Source organism: Drosophila suzukii, chromosome 3 (assembly GCF_043229965.1).
Source record: "Drosophila suzukii chromosome 3, CBGP_Dsuzu_IsoJpt1.0, whole genome shotgun sequence".
NCBI classification, from domain to species: domain Eukaryota; kingdom Metazoa; phylum Arthropoda; class Insecta; order Diptera; family Drosophilidae; genus Drosophila; species Drosophila suzukii.
In genome coordinates, this window is record NC_092082.1 from 40255347 (window position 1) to 40278214 (window position 22868).

General features: G+C 35.4%; 1 long non-coding RNA gene across 1 annotated transcript; it reads left to right on the forward strand.

Annotated features, from left to right (window-relative positions):
- Positions 1 to 621: 621 nt before the first annotated feature.
- LOC136117556 (uncharacterized) lies at positions 622 to 2321 on the forward strand. Its single transcript, XR_010655098.2, has 3 exons — positions 622 to 1663; positions 1902 to 2003; positions 2201 to 2321. It is a non-coding gene; the product is annotated as an uncharacterized lncRNA (long non-coding RNA).
- The last annotated feature ends 20547 nt before the right edge of the window (positions 2322 to 22868 follow it).

The window sequence follows — 22868 nt, forward strand, 5'->3', positions numbered from 1 at the left end:
AGTACTATTTTGAAAAAAAAAGTAATATTTATATATTTTTTGTATATTTTGTCCATTATAATTATAGTTATTATTTTATGTATGGCCATACGTGATATATATATATAAGAGAATGAAAGTGATTATGAAATAAAAATTTGTAACCTATCCTTATGTACTGTTTGTTTCTTATTTGTATTATTTGAAATTACTATGTTATCTTTTTCTTCTACACTTTCAACCTTATGAAGTCCAGTATGTTTAAAGTCTAGCTTATGTTTCATTTTTCAATTAAACCTGATTTCCTATTTTTAAATCAAACTCTAAAGTATTTTTGTCATGGTTAATTTTTTGTTTCTGCTTATGAGATTCTAACATTAGTCTAGCTCTCTTAAATGCTTGTTCTAGCCTAAACATAGATTATTTAGCATAGTCATCTTTATAATATAGTTTTATTTTGTCTATACTGTTGAACATAACAGTTTATACGCCATCCCTACTGTTATGTACATTACAAAAATAAACATTATAGAAATCCCTACTTTTGAATATTCGGGCACACTTTCCTTTTATCCTTCTCTTTCTGATCCTCGTGTACAAGTGGCTGGTTGTGTGCAGAAAACAAGAAATATAAATTTATAATTAAAACAACTATCATAAAACATATCCATCTTGTTGGTGTTCTTACGCTGCAGTTCCAAAATTGAGTTAAGCGCCCAATCATCACGAAGCCGACTGCGACGTCGGCAGAGAAGCCAGCGATGCCGGCAGAGCTGAGCGCAACGGCGGCAAAGCGACGCGCTCTCAGTCGGGTCCGCAAAGAGAACGCACAAAAAAGTAATTTTGGGCTCTCCCTCTCTCGTCAAGTCTCAGACGAAAAAGTGCGCGTGAAGGGAAGGAGGCCCAGCAACTAAAATATATAGACCTTTGTGCACCCTTGCCTTTTGAATAATGCGACATTTGTTCGTAAATGTTAAAATAACGATTTAAAATAATAGGTTTCTGTTTTAAAATATTTGTATTTCTTAAACAAATTTATATGTTTATTAATATAATTTAATAATATGTAAAGTTTTAAAAATATATTTTTATAAACCGATTTGCATAGTCGAATATGTCTATAAATACCCTGCTTTTATGTGCAAGATGCATAGACCAAACGGACATGCAAAAAAAACAACAACGGCTTAGCGGAACCGTTGTTGTTGTTGCTTGTTGTTTTTCTGGAAGGCACGCGCCTTTTTTCGTCTTTTCACTTGCGTTTACTTTAGTGAAGGAGTTAGAAGTTGAAGCAAACATACCAGCAATTTACTAAATTAAATTAAATTAGTGCCTTAAAAGTGAAAAAGAAACGATTCCCAGGTAAGTCTGTCGCAGACTAATAATATTGAAAACAGTGAGAGTAAAAAACAAGATAATCTATATTAAAAATAAGGGAAATACAAGATTCCCAAAATAACACGTGGCGGAAAAAAAATAGCTGTGAAAAATATTAATTTTTGACGTGAAAAGCAACAAATGGTGCATATAATAAACAAATCTGTGAAAGAATTTAAAAATCTTAATGAGTGCAAAGTTTCTAGGGACAAAAAATAAGAGATGTTTGTTTTTAAAACTTATATTTGTGGTTAAAATTCGATAAAAATGAATATTAATAACATTTAACAACAATTCTTACTTTTGTGTACGTATTTAAATAAAAATCTCAAACATCTCCAATTTTCAGTTCCTGGAAAAGTGTTATTTTTTGTCCGCAACTGCAAAATAAATAAATGTTTTAATAAATAATATAAAATACATAAATAATGTGTGGTTTATTTTTCGTAATAATTGTTTACAACAAAATAAAATAAATCAAGTGACCGAAAACAAAAGTTTGCTAATTTCTTCTCGATATTTTTTGCATTTTCTTATATTTTTAGACAAGGCTGAAGGTAAATCTATAAAAAAAATGGAAGGCTAAATCGTTCCATCTTAAGCATATTATCCGAGGAACTTGTTCTGTCCCACAACTTACTAATTAAGTAAGTTTTTATTGAGGCTGAAAGTAACTATTGTTTGTAAGTTTAATTTTTAAAAGACTTCTGGGATTTTTACATTGAATGCCAAAGATAACATTTCTTTTATTATAAATAAATCTTACAAATAACGATTACTTTCGGTCACTCGTTTTTATTCTCGTCTTGTTTTATTTTTAAAACTAATTTTTTTCTAATACTAGATGCAATCGCCCTGGTCGATCCCTCGGAGCCTCCCGAAAAGGCGCTGCAGAAGGCAATGCGGTGCGTTAAAAACCAGATGCTGAGGAGGAGGTGCCAGCGACCCCGATAACACCGGAAACCTCGAGCTCAATTTTTAAAATAAACAAATAAAAATAGAAATTACAACTGAAATTTTTTTTGCTGCTAAGCGCTCAACGTGCGCTGAAAGTGCGCTTTTTCGCTGCTTGAATGAGCGCTCAACGTGTGCTGAATGTGTGCTTTTATCGGTGCTCAATCGAGCGCTCAACATGTGCTGAACGTGCGCTTTTTCAGCTGCTCAATCGAGCGCTCAACATGTGCTGAACGTGTGCTTTTTCAGCTGCTCAATCGAGCGCTCAGGAGGGTGCTCAAAAAAGCGCTCAATGAGTGCTATTTTTTGAGCACTGATGAACCCTAGGACATGCCTATGTTAATTTCAGCACATAGCTCCATACAAATTGTGCGCTCATTGAGCGCTGAGTGATGAGCTTTTTGCAGTGATTGAGTGCTCAATAAGCGCTGAATGGTACTGCAGGGTATTTAAACTGATAAAGGACTGAACAGTTGAGTGTTATATTTCAACAGGTTATGGGCCCAGTCCACGTTCGTTTAAGAAATTAAAAGTGCAAAATGGACAAGTCAAAGCGAAACATTAAACCTTTTGACGGCGAGAAATATTCTGTGTGAAAATTTAGAATTAGAGCACTTCTTGCTGAACAAGATATATTGAAAGTGATCGATAGTGAAATTCCTGACGACTTGGATGAAAATTGGATTAAGGCAGAGAGGAGTGCTTAAAGTACACTGATATAACATTTGAGTGACTCCTTCTTGAGTTTCGCAACTAGCAACAACACAGCTCGCGAAATTCTCAGAAGTCTATATTCCGTGTACGAGCGGAAAAGTCTTGCTTCACAGTTATCTGTACGCAAACGGTTGTTGTCGCTGAAGCTTAAGAGTGAAGTGGCATTAGTTACTCATTTTGTTGTTTTTGATGAACTGGTTGGCGAACTGTTGGCGTCGGGTTGTAAATTAGACGAAATGGACAGAATTTCGCACTTGCTGCTTACATTACCAGAATCTTATGACGGGGTGATCACAGCTTAAGAGACACTTTCGGAGGAAAATATAACGCTAGCTTTTGTGAAGAATCGCTTACTAGACCATGAAGTACAAATTAAAACAAGGAAGAACGCTATAGTCGAGTACCTCGACTATCAGATACCCGTTACTCAGCTAAATAGAGATATGCAAGTAGGTATTGTCGAGGCCAATACATTTCAGTTAAAATTTTGTATCTAGCATAAAAATTGTGGGCGTCACAGGTTTTCGCGGTTTGTGGGCGTTAGAGTGGGCGTGGCATATTCGCGTAAAAAACTTGCGCTGCGTATAAGGCTACGGAATCTAAATCTGAAATCCCAATTCTCTATCATTGATAGTTTCCGAGATATCCACGTTCATATTTACGATTTTTTGAAGTTTGTGGGTGGCTCAATCGATAGGTATTGATGAGAACATTACACTTCAGTTAAAATTTTTATTCTAGCATCAAAACTGTAGGAGCGTTATAGTGGGCGTGGCACTCTACTGAAACAAACTTGCGCTGCGTAAGAAGCTCAGGAATTTGCCCGCCAAATCTCAATAGCCTAGCTCCCATAGTTTCCGAGATCTCAGCGTTCATCCGGACAGACAGACGGACAGACGGACATGGCTAGATCGACTCGGCTAGTGATCCTGATCAAGAATATATATACTTTATGGGGTCGGAAACGCTTCTGCCTGTTACATACTTTCCGACGAATCTAGTATACCCTTTTACTCTACGAGTAACGGGTATAAATACTAAAAACGATACTAGTAAAAAAGTTAAGCAGGCTGAGGCTAAAAATAATTTTAACAATAACTATAAAACAAATTATAAAAACAATAACAAATATAAATTTAATGTTAAAAATTATTACAGAAATAAACCATATAATATAACCATATAATATAAAACAAAAACTTAACAACATAAAATGCCACCACTGTGGAAAACTAGGACACATGAAAAAGGATTGTTACGGTTATAAAAAACAAATAAATAATGAAAATAATAAACAACTGCACACTGCAACAACCAAGCCAGGCTTCGCGTTCATGCTTAAGAGTGTGAATCAAAATAATAATAATTTAAACGGGAACTTGAATTTTATTCTTGACTCGGGTGCTACCGACCACCTCATAAACGATGAGTCATTATTTATGTCCCATAAAGATTGCTGTAGCCAAGCATGGGGTATACTTTTGCAACAAAGCGTGGGGTCGTCCGCTTGGAAAATGAATATCAGATAACGCTGGAAGACGTACTATACTGCGGAGAAGTATCACAAAATCTGATTTCCGTAAAAAGGCTACAAGAGGCTGGAGTTACTGTCATGTTTGAAAGGGCGTGAAATTGACGAAAAGTGGAAAAACAATTGCTGAAAACTCAGGTGCGTACAATGTTCCAGTTATTGAATTTAAAGCATATAAAGTAGATACAAAAAATAAAGACTTATATAAATTATGGCATGAGAGACTGGGGCATAGAAGTAAACGAAAAATGTTAGAAATAAAATGAAAGAATTTATTTAGTGATAATAGTCTCCTTAATAGTGTCAATCCTACCGACAATATTTGCGAAGCTTGTTTGAATGGAAAACAAGCCAGATTACGATTGGAAAAATTTAAAAATAAAGAGCACATAAATAGACCTCTTTTTGTTATTCATTCTGATGTCTGTGGTCCGATAACACCAACAACTATTGATGATAAAAATTCCCTGCAGTTCCACAATTTTGTTAAGCGCCCAATCATCACGAAGCCGACTGCGACGTCGGCAGAGAAGCCAGCGATGCCGGCAGAGCTGAGCGCAACGGCGGCAAAGCGACGCGCTCTCAGTCGGGTCCGCAAAGAGAACGCACAAAAAAGTAATTTTGGGCTCTCCCTCTCTCGTCAAGTCTCAGACGAAAAAGTGCGCGTGAAGGGAAGGAGGCCCAGCAACTAAAATATATAGACTTTTGTGCACCCTTGATTTTTGAATAATGCGACATTTGTTCGTAAATGATAAAACAACCATTTAAAATAATAGGTTTCTGTTTTAAAACATTTGTACTTCTTAAAAAAATTTATGTTTATTAATATTATTTATTAATACGTGAAGTCTTCAAAATATATTTTTATATAACGATTTGCATAGTCGGATGTCTATAAATACCCTGCTTTTATGTGCAAGATGCATAGACCAAACGGGACATGCCAAAAAAACAGAACATCAACGGATTAGCGGAACCGTTGTTGTTGTTGCTTGTTGTTTTTCTGGAAGGCACGCGACTTTTTTCGTCTATTTCACTTGAGTTTACTTACGAGTTAGAATTACCCGCAATTAACGTAGTTAAATGAAATAAACCAGTGGTTTAAAAGTGATACCTAACCTATACGATTCCCAGGTAAGTCTTTCGCAGACCAATATTTATTTAAACAGTGAGAGTAAAAACAAGTTAATGTATATTAAAAAATTGGAAAATACAAGATTCCCAAAAAAACACGTGGCGGAAAAAAATAGCTTTGAAAAATATTAATTTTTGACGTGAAAATAAATAAATAAACAAATGAATGAATCTGTGAAAAAATTTGAAAATCTTATTGAGTGCTAAGTTCCTAGGGACCAAAAATCAGAGATGCTATGTTTTTATAACTTATGTTTTTTTGTATTAATAACATTAAAGCACAATTTTTTTTTGTGTAAGTTATTAAACATGGCTATTTAAATAAAAATTTCAAACATCTCTAATTTTCCGTCCCTGGAAAACTGGTATTTTTTTCCGCATCTGCAAAATAAATAAATGATTTAATAAATAATAAAAAAATACATGAATAATTTTTTACAACAAAATAAAATAAATCAAGTGACCGAAAACAAAAGTTTGCAAATTTCTTCTCGATATTTTTTTAATTTTCTTATATTTTTAGACAAGGCTAATGGTAAATCTATAAAAAAAAATGGAAGGCCAAGTCGTTCCATCTTAAGCATATTATCCGAGGAACTTGTTCTGTCCCACAACTTGGAGGGGGGGCAAAACAAGAAGAAGCTCAGACTACCCACATTTCGTCCGCGCTTTATTAAGTAAGTTTTTATTGAGGCTGAAAGTAACTATTGTTTGTAAGTTTAATTTTTAAAAGACTTCTGAGATTTTTACATTGAATGCCAAAGATAACATTTCATTTATTATAAATAAATCTTACAAATAACGATTACTTTCGGTCACTCGTTTTTATTCTCGTCTTGTTTTATTTTTAGAACTAATTTTTTTCTAGTACTAGATGCAATCGCCCTGGTGGAGCCGTCGGAGCCTCCCGAAAAGGCGCTGCAGAAGGCAATGCGGTGCGTTAAAAACTTGAGTTGTACCAAAAAAAGACAATACCGGCACCAGATGCTGAGGAGGAGGTGCCAGCGACCCCAAAAACACCGAAAACCCCCGAGCTCAAATTTTAAAATATACAAATAAAAATAAAAATTACAACTGAAATTTTATTTGCTGCTAAGCGCTCAACGTGTGCTGAATGTTTGCTTTTTCGCTGCTTGAATGAGCGCTCAACATGTGCTGAATGTGTGCTTTTCCGCTGCTTAATCGAGAGCTCAACGTGTGCTGATTGTGTGCTTTTTCCGCTGCTTAATCGAGCGCTCAACATGTGCTGAACGAGTGTTTTTTTTGCTGCTCAAAAAAGAGCTCAAAAAAGCGCTCAATGCGTGCTAGTTTTTGTGCACTGATGAACCCTAGGACATGCCTATGTTAATTTAAGCACTCAATTCCATACAAATTGTGCGCTCATTGAGCGCTCAGTGATGAACATTTTGCAGTGATTCAGTGCTCAATAAGCGCTGAATGGTACTGCAGGGTTACTATGTAATTTTTGTGGATCAATTTACCCATTATTGTGTCACTTACTTAATAAAATATAAGTTGGATGTGTATAACATGTTTAAAGATTTTGTCTCAAAAAGTGAAGCCCACTTTGATCTTAAAGTTGTTAATCTTTACATAGACAATGGTAGGGAATATTTATCTAACGATATGCGTGAGTTCTGTGTTCAGAAAGGAATTGGTTACCATTTAACTGTACCATATACTCCACAGTTTAATGGAGTTTCAGAGCGAATGATCAGACGGAAACGGAAAAGTCTCGAGCAATGGTAAATGGTGCAAAAATAGACAGAATTTTAAGTAGGGCACTTGGAGATCGTCCAACAACTCCTTACGAGATGTGGCATAATAGAAAGCCGATTTTAAAATATTTAAAAATATTTGGTTCGACTGTGTATATACACAATAAGATAAGAAAACGTAAACTTGATGAAAAATCGTTTAAAACCATGTTTGTTGGGTACGAACCAAATGGCTTTAAATTATGGGATACTGAAAATGAGAAATTCATAGTTGCCAGAGACGTAGTAGTAGATGAGACAAATATGGTTAACTCTAGAGTTGCTAAAAACAAAACCCTGAATGATAGTTAAGACGACAAAAATAATATATTCCCGAAAGAGAGGAAGGAAAGTAAACCCCTGAATGAAATAAATGAATGTGTTGAATATAATGTCCAGAATGAGAGTTTGGAATGTTGTGAACTTTGTTGGGTTTATTTAAAAGCTTTGTTTTAGAATTTCTTAATTACACGGCCCCACGTTGGGCGCCAATAAAGTTTCTCACTAGGGAATTGATTAAAAAAATTTATTTTTTATTTTTAACAATCACTTATTTACTATTTCAATTTTTCAATAGGTTGAACTTATTTAATTCACTGCTCTTGTACTTTTTCTCGAATTTTTCTACTGCTCGATTCGGATCTCAAAAACGGACTGCCTGCTCTCTAGTTCAATGATCAATAATAAAACCTCGGCTTAAGAGATTTATCCCCAAAAATTGATAAAGAGAATGACTCAAGAGAGTCGGAAAATAGGATGATGCAATTTGAAAATTAAATTCGAAGTCCAATCTTGGCCTGAAATTGGTGTTTACATTGGCGGAGTTTAGGGACCGCTTTGGGGATCTTTTTGTTTACGTTAGCGGACTCGGGACTCGCTTTGGGGATCTTTTGTTTACGTTAGCGGACTCAGGGCTCGCTTGGGACTCCAATTGTTTACAATATCGGTTTGGATGTTTACAGCATCCGTTTGATTCGGACTGCGTAAAATTGATCTGGGTGGAAATGATTTGGAAGCCTGCTTGACAGAAATAGCTGACCACGGATTTATCTCCGGTCTGTCAGAGTTATTTGGAAATTAGCTCTCGACTCAAAGTTGTTTATAAATTGGTTAAGAACCCCTAAATAATGTGTCATATATTCATTGGAACTGATGGGTATATAGAATGTAATTGATTGGTTAATTCGACAATGATGTTTTCTTCTAGGGTATTTTTATTGTCGGGGGTGTTATTTATCTCAATATCGGAAATATCTTTCTTTCTATACGAATTTGCCATGGTTTATATATAAAAATTTTTTTGAATTTGACTATAATCGTAATAATTAAATATATAAATGTGAATATGATTAATATTAACGTAACTGGTATTTGAGTTTGTTTAATTTGAATAAATGGATTTAGTAGGTTAATATTATCGAATGTGAGTTCCTAATCATTAGATATAATATATTCGGATACTAAAAAATCTGTATATTTTCGAGCTGTGATGTATTCCAATATCTTATTGTCTACATTGGTGTAGGAAATATTATTAATTAAACAGGTGCCATTAAAAGTAATTTAATATGACTCATTTAAATGAGTGGCATTAACTGTATTTTCTCCATTTACAAAAATGGCTCCATCTTGGATTACATCTACATTTTTATTTTTTTCTCTGATTTTGTTACAAAAAGATTTTTCTCCATTTAGTAATCTGGTGAAACAAGAACCTTCTGGGTTAAGTGTGCAATAATTATTTAATATTTCTGTCTTAAAATTAGACATTACATAGTACTTATTTTTACAATTTGCGACGTGATTATCAATTAATAATTTTCCATCATCATGTGAAATGGATCTTGAATTGTAAACGTCACAACGATCGGTAATAATAGGGTATTTTATGTAAATTATAATAAGATCTTGATGCAAAGCGATTTTCAATTCCGATATATCTAAAAGGTCTGTTATAATTACAGGTCTATCTTCGTGCTTATAAATTTCTTGTATATCGTTATTGTTTAAAATTTTAGTATTAAATACATCGATTTTGGCGAGTGTAAGCAAGCGCAGACGATATTTTCTAAGCGGAATTTCTTGATCTTTAAAGGCTGTTTTGAATTCTTCAGATAGAGGTTTTATCTCTTTAAATATTTTAGAATAAATAACGAATTGATCGTTATTATTTTGTTTTAAATCATCGATTTTATTTTTGACAGTTATGAAATCATCATGATCTGGTGTTCCCGCTATCCATTTCCAAATAGTGCCTATTTCATTAAATAATTTGGGAGATAAGTATTTTGATAATTTTTAAATCGTGGGATATTTCCCAAGGAAAATTCTTGCTGACGTGACTGTTTAGAAATTCTGTTTCAAGATTAATTATATCTCTATAAAGACTTATATTAGTTAGATGAAATAAATCTGCGTATGATTCATTAATAAGAACATCTTTGGTATCCTTGTAAAGAAGGAAATCATGGTTCGTGTAATCCATAATTTCGGATTTGGTTGCAGCTACCAGCAATAATAAGTACATTATGGAAATCATTATCTGTAATTTGAAATAAATTATTTAATATTATCTTTATGAATCGTACGGTTTCTGTTATTTATAATAACTTTATTAGGGAGGTTTTCCTTAACTACTTGTTTTTTATATCTAGAATTAAGCTTGTTTCTTTCCCCGTGTTTCTTTTCGTAAATTACCTCTCCTACGTGATAATTCATATTTTGTCTATCTTTATTGTGAAAATGCAACATTTTCTCTTGAGCTTGTTGCAATAATTTAGGAGTATCTTCGTATTTGATTTTATTAAATAGTATGTCAAAAGGTCGTTGGTTGGTTATTGAGTGAATTGTTAAATTATAGTTTGTGCTGCTTAATTATAATTTCGGAGTAATCAATTAGATTAAGCTCATCTTTAATGCAGCGAGCAATTTCTGTTAAAGTAGAGTGTGCCCTTTCTGTTTGTCCGTTGGACGTACTATGTCCAGGATCTGCAAAGAATAGAGATATCCTTCTTTGAGCAAAATATTTGAATTGGGATTAAGAAAAACTTGGTTCGTTATCTATCATCAAAGATTTGGCTAATGGAAATTGTTGTAAAATTTCGGAAACTTTATTTTCTATATTTAGTTTATTAGGGATTTATTTTACGACTAAGTATTTCGAATAGGAATCTATACAAGTAATGAATATAAGATTTTGGGCGTAATATATGTCAAGATGCAAATTTTCACCTTCTCTTTCTGGAATAGGTGCTTGACCGATAGAATTCTGTACTGGGTGTCTGTTGTATTTGTTTTGATTGCAGATTGTGCAATTCTTTATAAACTCCTTAAGCTTTTTGTATAAGTTAGGCCAATAATAGAGTCTAGTTATTTGTTTATAATTTTCATCAAGCCCTCTATGAGCTCTACAATGAGTTTCTGTGACTATGAGAGATCTGTCTTTAGCGTTTTCGACATCCTGGACAAATGTCTTAGTGTATAAAAATGTATTTATAAAAATTGTCTTTAAGTGGTTTTTGAATTCTATAAAAATCTTCTAGAGTACAATGAACTTTATGGAATGTCATACTCTATTATATGTCTACTATTTCCGAATACATTAATCGACTCATGTATTGTATACCTCCCCGTTGCTATTAGAAACTGTTGCTTAAACTGGTTTAAGGGTTTTCGGGTTTCTCAAAATTACTCTCTGCTGAATACTGAGTATTTTGATCTGAGACCGATTCATTACTTTTCGATAAGTTATTAATTTGGATCCTTAATAAAGCGTCCGCAACAACATTTGTTGCTCCTGGCTTATAAATAATTTTAGGCGAATAGCTTTCAATAAAGGAATACCATCTTTTCATTTCAATATTGGGATTTTTTTGAGAAATGGAGAATGAAAGAAGTTGGTGATCGGTATAGATCTTGAAGTTGTTAACCCCATACAAGTAATTTCGAAGGTTTTTGAAAGCGCATACTATGGCTAAAAGTTCCTTTTTATTTGTTGCATATAATTGTTCAGTTTTGGTTAGAGTTTTTGAAATAAATGTAATTGGTTTTCCTTCCTGAGAAAGAACCGCACCAATTCCTAAGTCAGACGCGTCAGTTGTTAGGGTAAATTTTTTATTATAGTCCGGTTGTACTAGTTCTACTTGTGCAATTAAATTTTCTTTGAGCTCGTTAAAAGCTCTTACAGCTGAATCGTCAATGCTTTTTAAGATACTTTGCCGTTTTGGCCTTCTAAATATTTTGTTTAAGGTGTAGCTATCCTAGCATAATTTTGCACACATTTTCTGTGATATCCTGTAAGGCATAGGAAGCTTCTACGCTCTCAAATATTGGGATCGGATACTTTATAATTGTAAAATTTTTTTCGAAATCGGTTTCGATCACATTGTGAGAAACAACGTAACCGAGAAAGTTTGTTTCCAATTTAAAGAACTTTGATTTTTCAATCGAAATTTTCATGTTTGCGTTCATCAAAATTTTAATAATGACAATAAAATCTTTGTAATGTTGCTCAATTGTTTTTGAAAGTATAATTATGCCATCCGTATAAACATGACATGTTTTACCCACTTGTTCTCTCAAAATATCGTACATCGCTCGTTGGAATATTCTAGGAGCGTTTGTCAAACCGAAAGGTATTCTTAGGAATTCGTATTTCCCATTATTTATTGAAAATGAGGTTTTCTGAATGTCAGGTTCGTTCATGAGAATCCGATGAAATCCAGATTCCAAGTCAATTGTTTAAAAGTATTTGGCTTTTCGGAGATTTGATAAAATCACTGAAGGGTCCTGCATTGGATACCTTTCAGGTATAGTATTTTCATTAAGTTTTTTATAATCAATTACGAGTCTTAGTTTTGGAGTTCCATCTTCATTGAAACCCTTTTTTGGTACCACTAGTACAGGAGAATTATAAGGACTTCTACTTGGCCATATAGTTTCTTTTTTTAGCATTCGACTTATTTCAAAATTTAAGAAATCTGAAGCTGATAGAGCATAAGGGTATTGTTTGCTATAAACGGCCCTATCATTTACGGTGTTTATTTCACCGCGTATATTTGTCCTAAAAGCAATCTGCATATTTATTTTTGAATGCTCTTCATTGATATTATTTAATATTTCATTCTCCAGATCTTTTCGTTGATCTGCAGATGATATTTTTATGTTGTTTATTTTTTGATTGTCGGATGGTTCAACGACGGCGTGTTCAGAATTTTTCAATTCCAAACTTTTATTTTTGTCGCATTTTTCAACGACGGCGCGTTCAGGATTTTTAATTCCCTAACTTTTATTTTTGTCGGATATTTCAACGACGGCGTGTTCGAAAATTTTTATTTCCAAACCTTGATTTTTGACGGATTTTTCAACGACGGCGTGTTCAGGATTTGTATATCCCAAACTAAATTCACTTTGATTACCCATTTCAGATTCGGAACTGATTTGATCTTTTTCATCAAAGTATTTTTTCAATATAAATTCTTTTAATGAAAGAATGGTGTTCTCTTCTGTTAAAGAATGTTGGCTTAAAATGATTCCGCTATCATAATTTAATTTTTCTTCTATTCCATTATATTTAATAACTCCCTTAGCTGTATCAATCACAGCTCCTATTTTTTTCAATAGGTTATAGCCGACCAGTAGATCTGAGTCTAGCCCTTCTATTTCGTAAAAAGTATGTTGCGTATCAAAAAAAGTTATCATATGATAATATTTAATTATTGAATATCCATTCACTGTTGTATATTGGAAGCTCATTCTTATTTTTATAACTTCCCGTTTTAATATAACACGAGGTTGCCCCAGTGTCAATTAATATTTTTAATTTTTTATTTATTTTTGGGTCACTTCTAATTAAGTAGGGTAAGCCTACTCCTGACTCTTGTCTAAAAAATGGTTCTCCTCAATGTTATTTAGTCTCATTGTCTTGTTAGCCGGTTGGTTAACAGTTCCAGTTGGTAACCTTTTATTTTGGGCTTCTCCTTGCTGAGTGTTCTGGGTCTCAAATTTTTTTGTTTGATTCCACTTGTTCTGGCTATAATTATTATTTTGATATTTATTATAGCTTTAAATATAGCCGTTGTTAGCCCTATTCCGAACCTGGATAGACTCGCCTATCTCCATTGGTTCTGTCTTGTTTTGTGGCTGCCTATAAGTGTTCCACTGATTTTTTTGGTTATTATTAAATCTACCCTGGTTCCAAGAATTATTTTTATTCTGATTATAATAACCATAAGTATTTTTGTTCTGGTTTTTGTCATGATTAAACCTTAAATTATTATTGTTGCGCTGGTTATTGTAATTGTTGTTTTGTTGTCTTGGCTTGTGGTTGAAATGTGTTTGAGCATTTCCACCAGAGTTTGGCTCACTATTTTTCTTTGAGTAGTTGAGAAACTATTTGCGAAATGAGCCCTCATGTTGTTGCTATCCAATTCCTGAACTATGACCATTGCATTTGGTAGGTCAGGTGGATTCATTGAGAAAATTGTATCTGAAATTTGGTCTTCCTATGTTTTTCATTCATTTCTGCTGTTATCGGTTTTTGACTCTACCGTAGGTCATAATTGTTTTATTAATAAGTAGAGTTAACTTTCTATTAACTGTACAATAATAATCCATTACGGATAATTTTCCCTGACTCAAAACACTTAATTCCTGTTCAATAATATGAATAGGACGTTTGTCGCTAAAGACAAAGTCAAGTCTGGCAATTATGGCATCGAAATTTAATACCGTACCGTTATGGGTTTGCCATTCCTGTTATTTTTATTCTTAATATTGATAAGGCGGAATAAAATCTTTCACTCCCTCTGGCATATTGTCCCATGGCTATTTCAGCTGATTCTCTCCAGCTTACATATTTATCTTCCTCTCCCTTATATTCCCTAACAGATTTGATGATCAATTTTCAATTCAAAATTTACAATTTGTTTAATTAAATCTCCTTCATTTAACATTGTATTGCTTGTAATCGCCTTATGACGTTCTTGAGGCGGATTCATGTGGAGTCTTTTTTTTTCTCCAGTCTGGCTGGTTGAAGGTTCTGACATTTTGAGAATATTTTCGAAATCAGAAATTAATTCTTCCACTTTGTATATTTATATTTCTTTTTTACAAATTTCTTATTAAATAAGAATAATAAAAAAAAGATAGTATCACTCACGAATCGTCCTCTTTATTTTTCTTCTTGTTGTTTTTTGATCCTTGGGGTCGTCCTTTTCTTGGATGATGATCCTGCTTGGGTCGTCCTTCCTTTTTTGTATCTTCGGGTTTTCTTTCTTTGTTTTTAAATTGGGGTCTTCCTTCTTTTTCAGTGTTTATTCTTGGCGAGGGATTGCCTTTCAGCCTTTTTTGTTTAAATGCCTTTTTGTTGATGATTTCAAAGATTTTTTTTAATTTTTGTTTTTAAACATTTTTTAAATAAATTGTTTTTCACAATGGTTATTTGTTTCGATGAATTTTGTTGTCACTTTTTAATTTTTTATATTGTCCGAGCAGTGAATTTATGTTACGATCACTATTTTGTAATTTGAGATTTAAGGGGATTATTCCATTAATTATTTTCCATCTTAGTTTTTTTTTATCAACACAAACTTTTTATTTTTTTGCCGGTTATACAGAGTTTAAGGGGATTATTGCATTTATTAATTTTCACCTTATTTTTATCAACACAGGCTTTATATATTCGTCAGTTGTATCGGGTTGTTGGCCGCGCAAAATTCTTTTTTCACTTTTAAACTTTGTTGGGTTTATTTAAAAGCTTTGTTTTAGAATTTTTTAATCACACGGCCCCACGTTGGTCGCCAATAAAGTTTCTCACTAGGGAATTGATTAAAAAATTTTTTTTTTATTTTTAACAATCACTTATTCACTATTACAATTTTTCAAAGGTCGAACTTATTTAATTCACTGCTCTTGTAATTTTTCTCGAATTTTTCTACTGCTCGATTCGGATCTCAAAAACGGACTGCCTGCTCTCTAGTTCAATGATCAATAATCAAACCTCGGCTTAAGAGATTTATCCCCAAAAATTGACAAAGAGAATGATTCAAGAGAGTCGGAAAATAGGATGATGCAATTTGCCAATTAAATTCGAAGTCCAATCATGGCCGGAAATTGGTGTTTACATTGACGGAGTTTAGGGACCACTTTGGGGATCTTTTTGTTTACGTTAGCGGACTCGGACTCGCTTTGGGGATCTTTTGCTTACGTTAGCGGACTCAGGGCTCGCTTGGTACTCCGATTGTTTACAATATCGGTTTGGATGTTTATAGCATCTGTTTGATTCGGACTGCGTGAAATTGATCTGGGTGGGAATGATTTGGAGGCCTGCTTGACAGAAATAGCTGACCACGGATTTATCTCGGGTCTGTCAGAGTTATTTGGAAATTAGCTCTCGGCTCAAAGTTGTTTATAAATTGGGTATGAGCCCCTAAATAATGTGTCATGTAACAGAGAGTAGGCAAGCAGATCTACTAAAGGCACACCGCTTAACAGCAGCAGAAGTCGAACAGCAGAGTAACAGCAGCAGAAGTCGAACAGCAGAGTAACAGCAGCAGAAGTCGTACAGCAGAGTAACAGCAGAAGGAGTAGAAGAATTAGAAGTAGCAGCCGAACAGCAGAGTAACAGGAGAGAATTGAAGCAGCCGAACGTGTGTGGAAAATCAGCAGAAAGCAGCAGCATTTATCCAGCAATTTAAGAAAAGCCAATTGTTATTTTCATTACCTGTGCACCGCGAAATAATATTAAAAAACCGTATTTAATAATATCTTACTTTTGAGGTCTCAACCAGTCGCAAATAGCCAGTGAAAAGTGAGAAAATGCGCAAGCCGTATGTCTCAAAAACATTTATCCGATAAAGCGAGACAAAAAAACAGTTTGGTGCCGCATAGCTCAAAAGCCGCCAGCAGAGGAGACGATACAACAATCAGGAGAAAAGAAGATCAGAAAAAGAAAACGGTATTTTTAAGCAGGCTACGAGTAAAGGTATTGCGCAACAGAATTGTTATGACAAATGAAAAGAACCCAACAGATAAGAAATTGGAAAAATACGAGGGCCCAAGTGGATCAGGGACAGGTGGAAGCAATCGCCAAAACGGCACAAACGTCCTAGAAGAAAACACACAGACGCTCCAAGATCTGGTTAAACTTCTCACGTTAAAAATAAGCGCCGATGGAATTGACAAAAAAAAATGATGCGAAGCTGGTAGTGGAAAATGTTGCACAAAATAATTTCAGTCTACAGAAGTGTACGAGTACAGCCAGCTGCGTCACCAACTTATAACAGAATTCGAGTGTGATCGGTTATGCAGGGCCCAAGTTCACAATCAGCTGTCTGTGCGAGTGAAAGCAAGCAATGAAAGCTTTCACGAATACATGCTAAAGATGAAACGCATCGCTGCTCGTGGGACATTGGGCACGGAGTCGGTAATTCGGTACATTGTCGACGGATTGGTTCTTAAAACGGATTACTAGTACACCCTGTATGGATGCAGTTCTTACAAGCAGCTAAAAGAGAAATACGAAATCTTCAAACGAACGCGTCAGATCGATGAGAATCTGATGGTGAAGAAGAAAGAATCACAGCCGCTCGCAAGGAAGCCCGAGCACAACAGCTATCTGAGGAAACAGCACTGCTACAATTGTGGATCCCCAGGACATTTACGCAGGGATTGCCGAGATGCATTAAAGTGCTTCCGCTGCAATCAGAGAGGTCACATGTCGAAAGGTTGCCCGGGTACCTCTGCCGTAAACGTAGCATACGAGGAAAAACGCCTTAAGTCTCTCAAAATCAACGATGTGCAAGTCAAGGGTCTCATATGCACAGGGTCAGATGTTACCCTATTATAAATGTCCGTGTTTGAGAAAATGGGTAGCGTCTTCTTGCAGCCAAGCTGTGCAACTTTAAGAGGACTTGGAAACAACATCACACGCTCCGCTGGTCAGTTTATGACAGAAGTGGAGATCGACGGAATGTGTCTGGCACACAAGATTCTTGTGGTGGCCAATCATGCCATCGGATGCGATTTGCTGGGATATAACTTTATATCCAAATTCACAATGAGGTGAACGCCGGAAGGATATCAGTTTTCTCCCCTGAATGAAGAGGAAACTGTGAACACGAACAAGTTAAGTATCTACAATGTGGTTGAAGCAAATACCGATATAAATGTCCCGACACAGTACAGTCCAATCGATGATTGAAGAATTTTCCGAAAAAAAGCAGACTGCTATGTGCCCGATCACGCTGAAAATTTTACCGGATGAAAACATAACGCCGTTTCGACATGCTCCAAGCAGAGTGGCTATAACGAAGCTGATGTAGTTATGCAGCAGATTGATATATGGGTGAACGCTGGAATAATACGGCGCTCATCCTCAAATTTCGCCAGCCGCACAGCCATCGTCAAGAAAAAAGATGGGAGCAACAGGGTCTGCGTGAACTATTACCAGTTGAACAAGATGGTGTTAAAAGATTGCTTCCCCGTTCCAATCGTTGAAAACGTGCTTGAAAAACTTGAAAATTCAAAAATTTTCACCATAATGGACTTGGAAAATGGTTTCTTCCACGTTCCAGTCGAAGAAAGCAGCAAGAAGTATACAGCGTTCATAACGAAGGAAGGCCTCTTTGAATTCAATTCAACGCCTCTCAGTTTTTGCAATTCGCCAGCAGTCTTCATCCGCTTCATAGGTCATGTATTTCAAAACCTCATAAATGAAAACATTTTAGATCTTTACATGGACGACATTGTTATACACGCCGAAACTGACGACGAATGCCTGGGAAAGCTAAAGAAGGTTTTAGATCCAGCAGCTGAATACGGGCTGAAGATGAAGTGGAAGAAATGCCGATTCCTGCAGTCCTCAATAACATTTTTGAGACATCTTGTTGGAGGAGGAGAAATTAAGTCTAGACCGGAAAAAACCAAAGCCATCAGAAAGTTTTCAATGCCGCAAAACATGAAAGCGGTGCAGTCGTTTTTGTGATTAACTGATCGCAAAACTATTAACGACTTTGCTGCGAAAAGACGTTAAATTTAAAGGAAGCATTGGTGAGGGAGACGGTGCTAAGACTCTACCTCAGGCATGCAAAAATCGAGATACACACCGACGCGTCGAAGGATGGGTTCGCAGCTACGCTGTTACAGTGGCATGAAGGACAATTGCATCCGGTCTTATTCTGGAGCAAGAAAACCTCGGATTCTGAAGTACGACAGCATAGCTATAAAAGCTATTTTTCTTGTATGCAAAAAAATTCTGTCAGTACATACTCGGTACCAACTTCAAGCTTGTAATTGATTGCGCCGCTTTTAAACAAACGTTAAGAAAGAAGGACGTTGCGCGAGAGGACTACAGTTTTGAGTTGGAACACAGATCAGTACAGCGGCTAAAGCACGTGGATTGCCCACGTCGATACCCAATTGATGTCATGATAGTATCGTCGGAACTCACAGCAAGAATCAAGAAAGCCCAGCAGGAGAATAATCAAAGAAGTCTCCGAAATCCTGAAAAGTAAACCATATGACAACTTTAAATTAAAGGCTGGTCTGGTGTACAAGGTTGTGCAGGGATCGGATCTGTTAGCAATACCGAAATCGCTGGAGAGAGAGATTATAACAGAGGCACACAACGGTGGCCTGCGTTACAAAAAACAATGCCGTACAAAAAACAATGCATGCCATACAGCAGAGATATTGGATCCCACATGTAGAAGGGAAGGTACTGAAGATCCTAGGAAACTGTATAAAATGTATAATCTACAACAATAAGCTCGGCAAAAAAGAAGGATTTTTGCATCAAATCGACAAAGGATCAGAGCCGCTTCATACTATACACGTAGACCATCTGGGACCAATGGATGCTACTTCAAAGCAGTACAAGTACATCTACGCGATGGCTGACAGCTTTAGCTAGTTCGTATGGATGTATCCCACAAAAACAACAGGTTCAGACGAAGTCCTCAAGAAGTAAAGGGAATGGTCGGACTTCTTTGGTAGTCCGGCTCGTATAGTAAGCGATCGCGGATCAGCATTAACGTCGTCTAGCCTTGAGGAGTTTGTGAAGGAAGAAAATATTGAACACGTTTGGGGCACCACAGGAGTTCCAAGAGGCAATGGACAAATGGAACGTGCAAACCGATCCATCCTGAGCATTATTTTAAAATTGTCGTCGGAGGAACATTGATGATGGTATAAGTTTGTACTTCGAGTTCAGATGGCTATCAATGGCACAGTTCATGAATCTACAAAGCGTTCTCCATTTGAGCTGCTGATCGGGATAAAAATGCGTTGTAGACCAGATAGTGATGTACTTCAACTAATAGAAAAGGAGATGTTAGATAACTTTTATGACGAAAGAAAGAAAATGCGACAAGAAGCAAAAGATAATATTCAGCAGGCCCACAAAAAATATAAGGAACAATTTGATACAAAGCGAAAATGCGAGTACGGATACAAAGTTGCCATCCGTAGAACGCAATTCGTAGCTGGGAGAAACATGGCTAGCGAATTCTTAGGTCCATACGAAATAACAGAAGTGAAACGAGGTGAACGGTTTAATGTACGAAAAGCAGCAGACGTCGAGGGACCCAAAAATACGAGCACGAGCAATGATAACATGAAACTATGAAGTTTTGCTGTAAACAACGAGGAGGCATGGTCATCAGGGACTGATGACTGATCAGGATGACCGAATGTAACAGAGAGTAGGCAAGCAGATCTATTAAAGGCACGTTGGTTAACAGCAGCAGAAGTCGAACAGCAGAGTAACAGCAGCAGAAATCGAACAGCAGAGTAACAGTAGCAGAAGTCGTACAGCACAGTAACAGCAGAAGGAGTAGAAGAAGTAGAAGTAGCAGAGTAACAGGAGAGAATTGAAGCAGCCGAACGTGTGTGGAAAATCAGCAGAAAGCAGCAGCATTTATCCAGCAGTTTAAGAAAAGACAATTTTTCTTGTCATTACCTGTGCACCGCGAAATAATATTAATAAACCGTATTCAATAACATCTTACATGTATGCGGAAGGTATATATTCAGCGGGACAAAGGGCAGTAATATATATTTTGGTTTTGAAGCGAAAAATGTAGATAAACCATGCACTCCCAAGTCTGTATGCGGAACATGTGCATCTCGGCTAACCTCTTTTCGAAATTTAAAGAGATGCCGTTTCACATTTTAAGGGCCAGCTGAGTTTGCTTGATTGGAAGAAGATTTTTTTACTTGAACTGCTTCGGTTGTGAGATTAAGAATTTTCCGAAGTTGCATCCAACAATTGCCATTCCTTCGTCTTAAAAACCGTCATAACGCTTTTCAAATTAATTACTCCGTTCACTAGAGACCGTTCCCAACAAATGATATGTCCTTAGAAAGGTAAATTTATCTTCTTTTAGATTGTTTCAACGGATAGAAAACTTAATTCCGTGATATTAGCTCTTTAATCAAGCAAGTTCAAAAAAACATGTTATTTTGAAAATTTTTTGAGTGATACCAGAGTGTAGAGGAAGAACATATTAGTCTAGAAAAGTGGTTTTAAAGGTGAACTTTTTCGGCTAACTAGTGTTATTAGATCCGTCTTTTTCGGGGATCAGCTGCCATCCCTAGAAAATAGAAAAAAAATGTTATAGTGCATAAGAAAGTACAAGCTTGCAATATAAAGGCAAATACAACTAGCACAACACATATGTACATTAGGGGGATCCAAAAAATGCTCTTGCGAAAAACACAAATACGATATGTATGGCAGTCAGAACTTTTTAAAAAATTTATTTCCTCTCCCCTTTGTCAACTCTATGATTTCGGTCAAAATAAATAAAAGAATGTACCAAAGGACTAAAATGTTTTTGTTTGGAAAACTAAAGTAGTTCGGAAAGGCGACAAACGAACTTAAGAAATAAAACAGTGAGGGCCACCAATATGCGATATGGGTAAGAGTAGGACCTTTAAAATTTGTATACAAATGTGAACCGCCCTTATGCATATATATAAATATAATAGATATAATTAATTGGAGGCAGAGTCGAAGGCCACCGCTGTTGCTTACAAACTCTATTTTAATCTGATCAGCTCTTCTTCTTGTTTTGAGATCATGAGGCGGTTCGTTCCACAGCTGCCCAGTATGAATTATAAAATTGCTTCAGAGAACAAAACAACCTTCTCCTTAGACAAAAAAATTAAATGGGTCTATTCGAACCCCAAAAGTTGATCAGCAAGGTAGGTATGTAAGTTTATTATTCATTATATTTTGTGTAGGAAAATTAGAGTTCTATTATCTATTCATAGTTCCAACTTCAAATCATATGTAGACTTTACCAGATTTTGTTTCATTCTTTTTTATAAATAATAATCAATTAATAGTTAATAGTAATAATCAGAACCAAGTAGCAATTTCACTTTTGCAAAAAAATGTGGGCGCTTGACAGGTTTTGCCATATGTAAGCGTTTGAGTGGGCGTGGAAGCCTGCTGAAATGAACTTGCGATGCGCTAGAATTTGTTGTTAACGGATATAAAATATTGTTTGGCAACGTTTGTTTGCTAGATTCCCAGTGTTTGTCCTTTATCACCATTATCTTCAATTCACTTTTACCCATGGTAATATTAACATGTAGTTTAATAAATAAAAGCCTTTCATAAAAATTGGGCGGTGAACATTTGAGAGAAAGTCTGTTTGTGTGAGAGAAGAGTTTTGATCTGTAGCGAATGGCAGTCTTACACTCAGGGAAAAAACCGTTCTAAGCGTTCTCGATTTCAGTATTCTCAAAAGTGAGCCCAGAACGACTCATACTAAAAATACTAAAATCGTCATCAAAGTCTTCTCGGTTTGAGAACGGGCCTTTTAGAATGGTCGATCTTGATTTCAGTATGAATCGTTCTCGGTTTCAACATTGAATCGATCTCGATTTCGAGAGTAAACGTTCTCGGTTTCAACATCGAATAGGTCTCGATTTCGAGAATAGTCGATCCTGATTTCGGTATGAATCGTTCTCAGTTTCAGCATCGCTTCGATCTCGATTTCGGTATGAATCGTTCTCAGTTTCAGCATCGCATCGATCTCGGTTTCGAGAAGAACCGTTCTCGGTTTCAACATCGCATCGATCTCGCTTCCAGAACCCATTCTCAATAAAATGCGAAATTTTTTATATTTATATATATTTTAGCCTTACGGCTTTAATGTCATTATTAAGGGTATATACATGGAGGGGGGCGTTCAAAGTCTGTCAAATTAAAAATGTAGTTTCTTAATGGATTTTTTACAATGTATGATCTTAAATGACAATTTTTTCACAATAAACTTAAACTTCACTTACATTTATTTTGTGAATTAGAAATTGCTTAATTTTAAATAACATAATATTATTCTTATTTAAACCTAAATAATAATTAATTTTATAAGCAGTGCCCTTATATTCTAATTGGTTATAAAATTTAA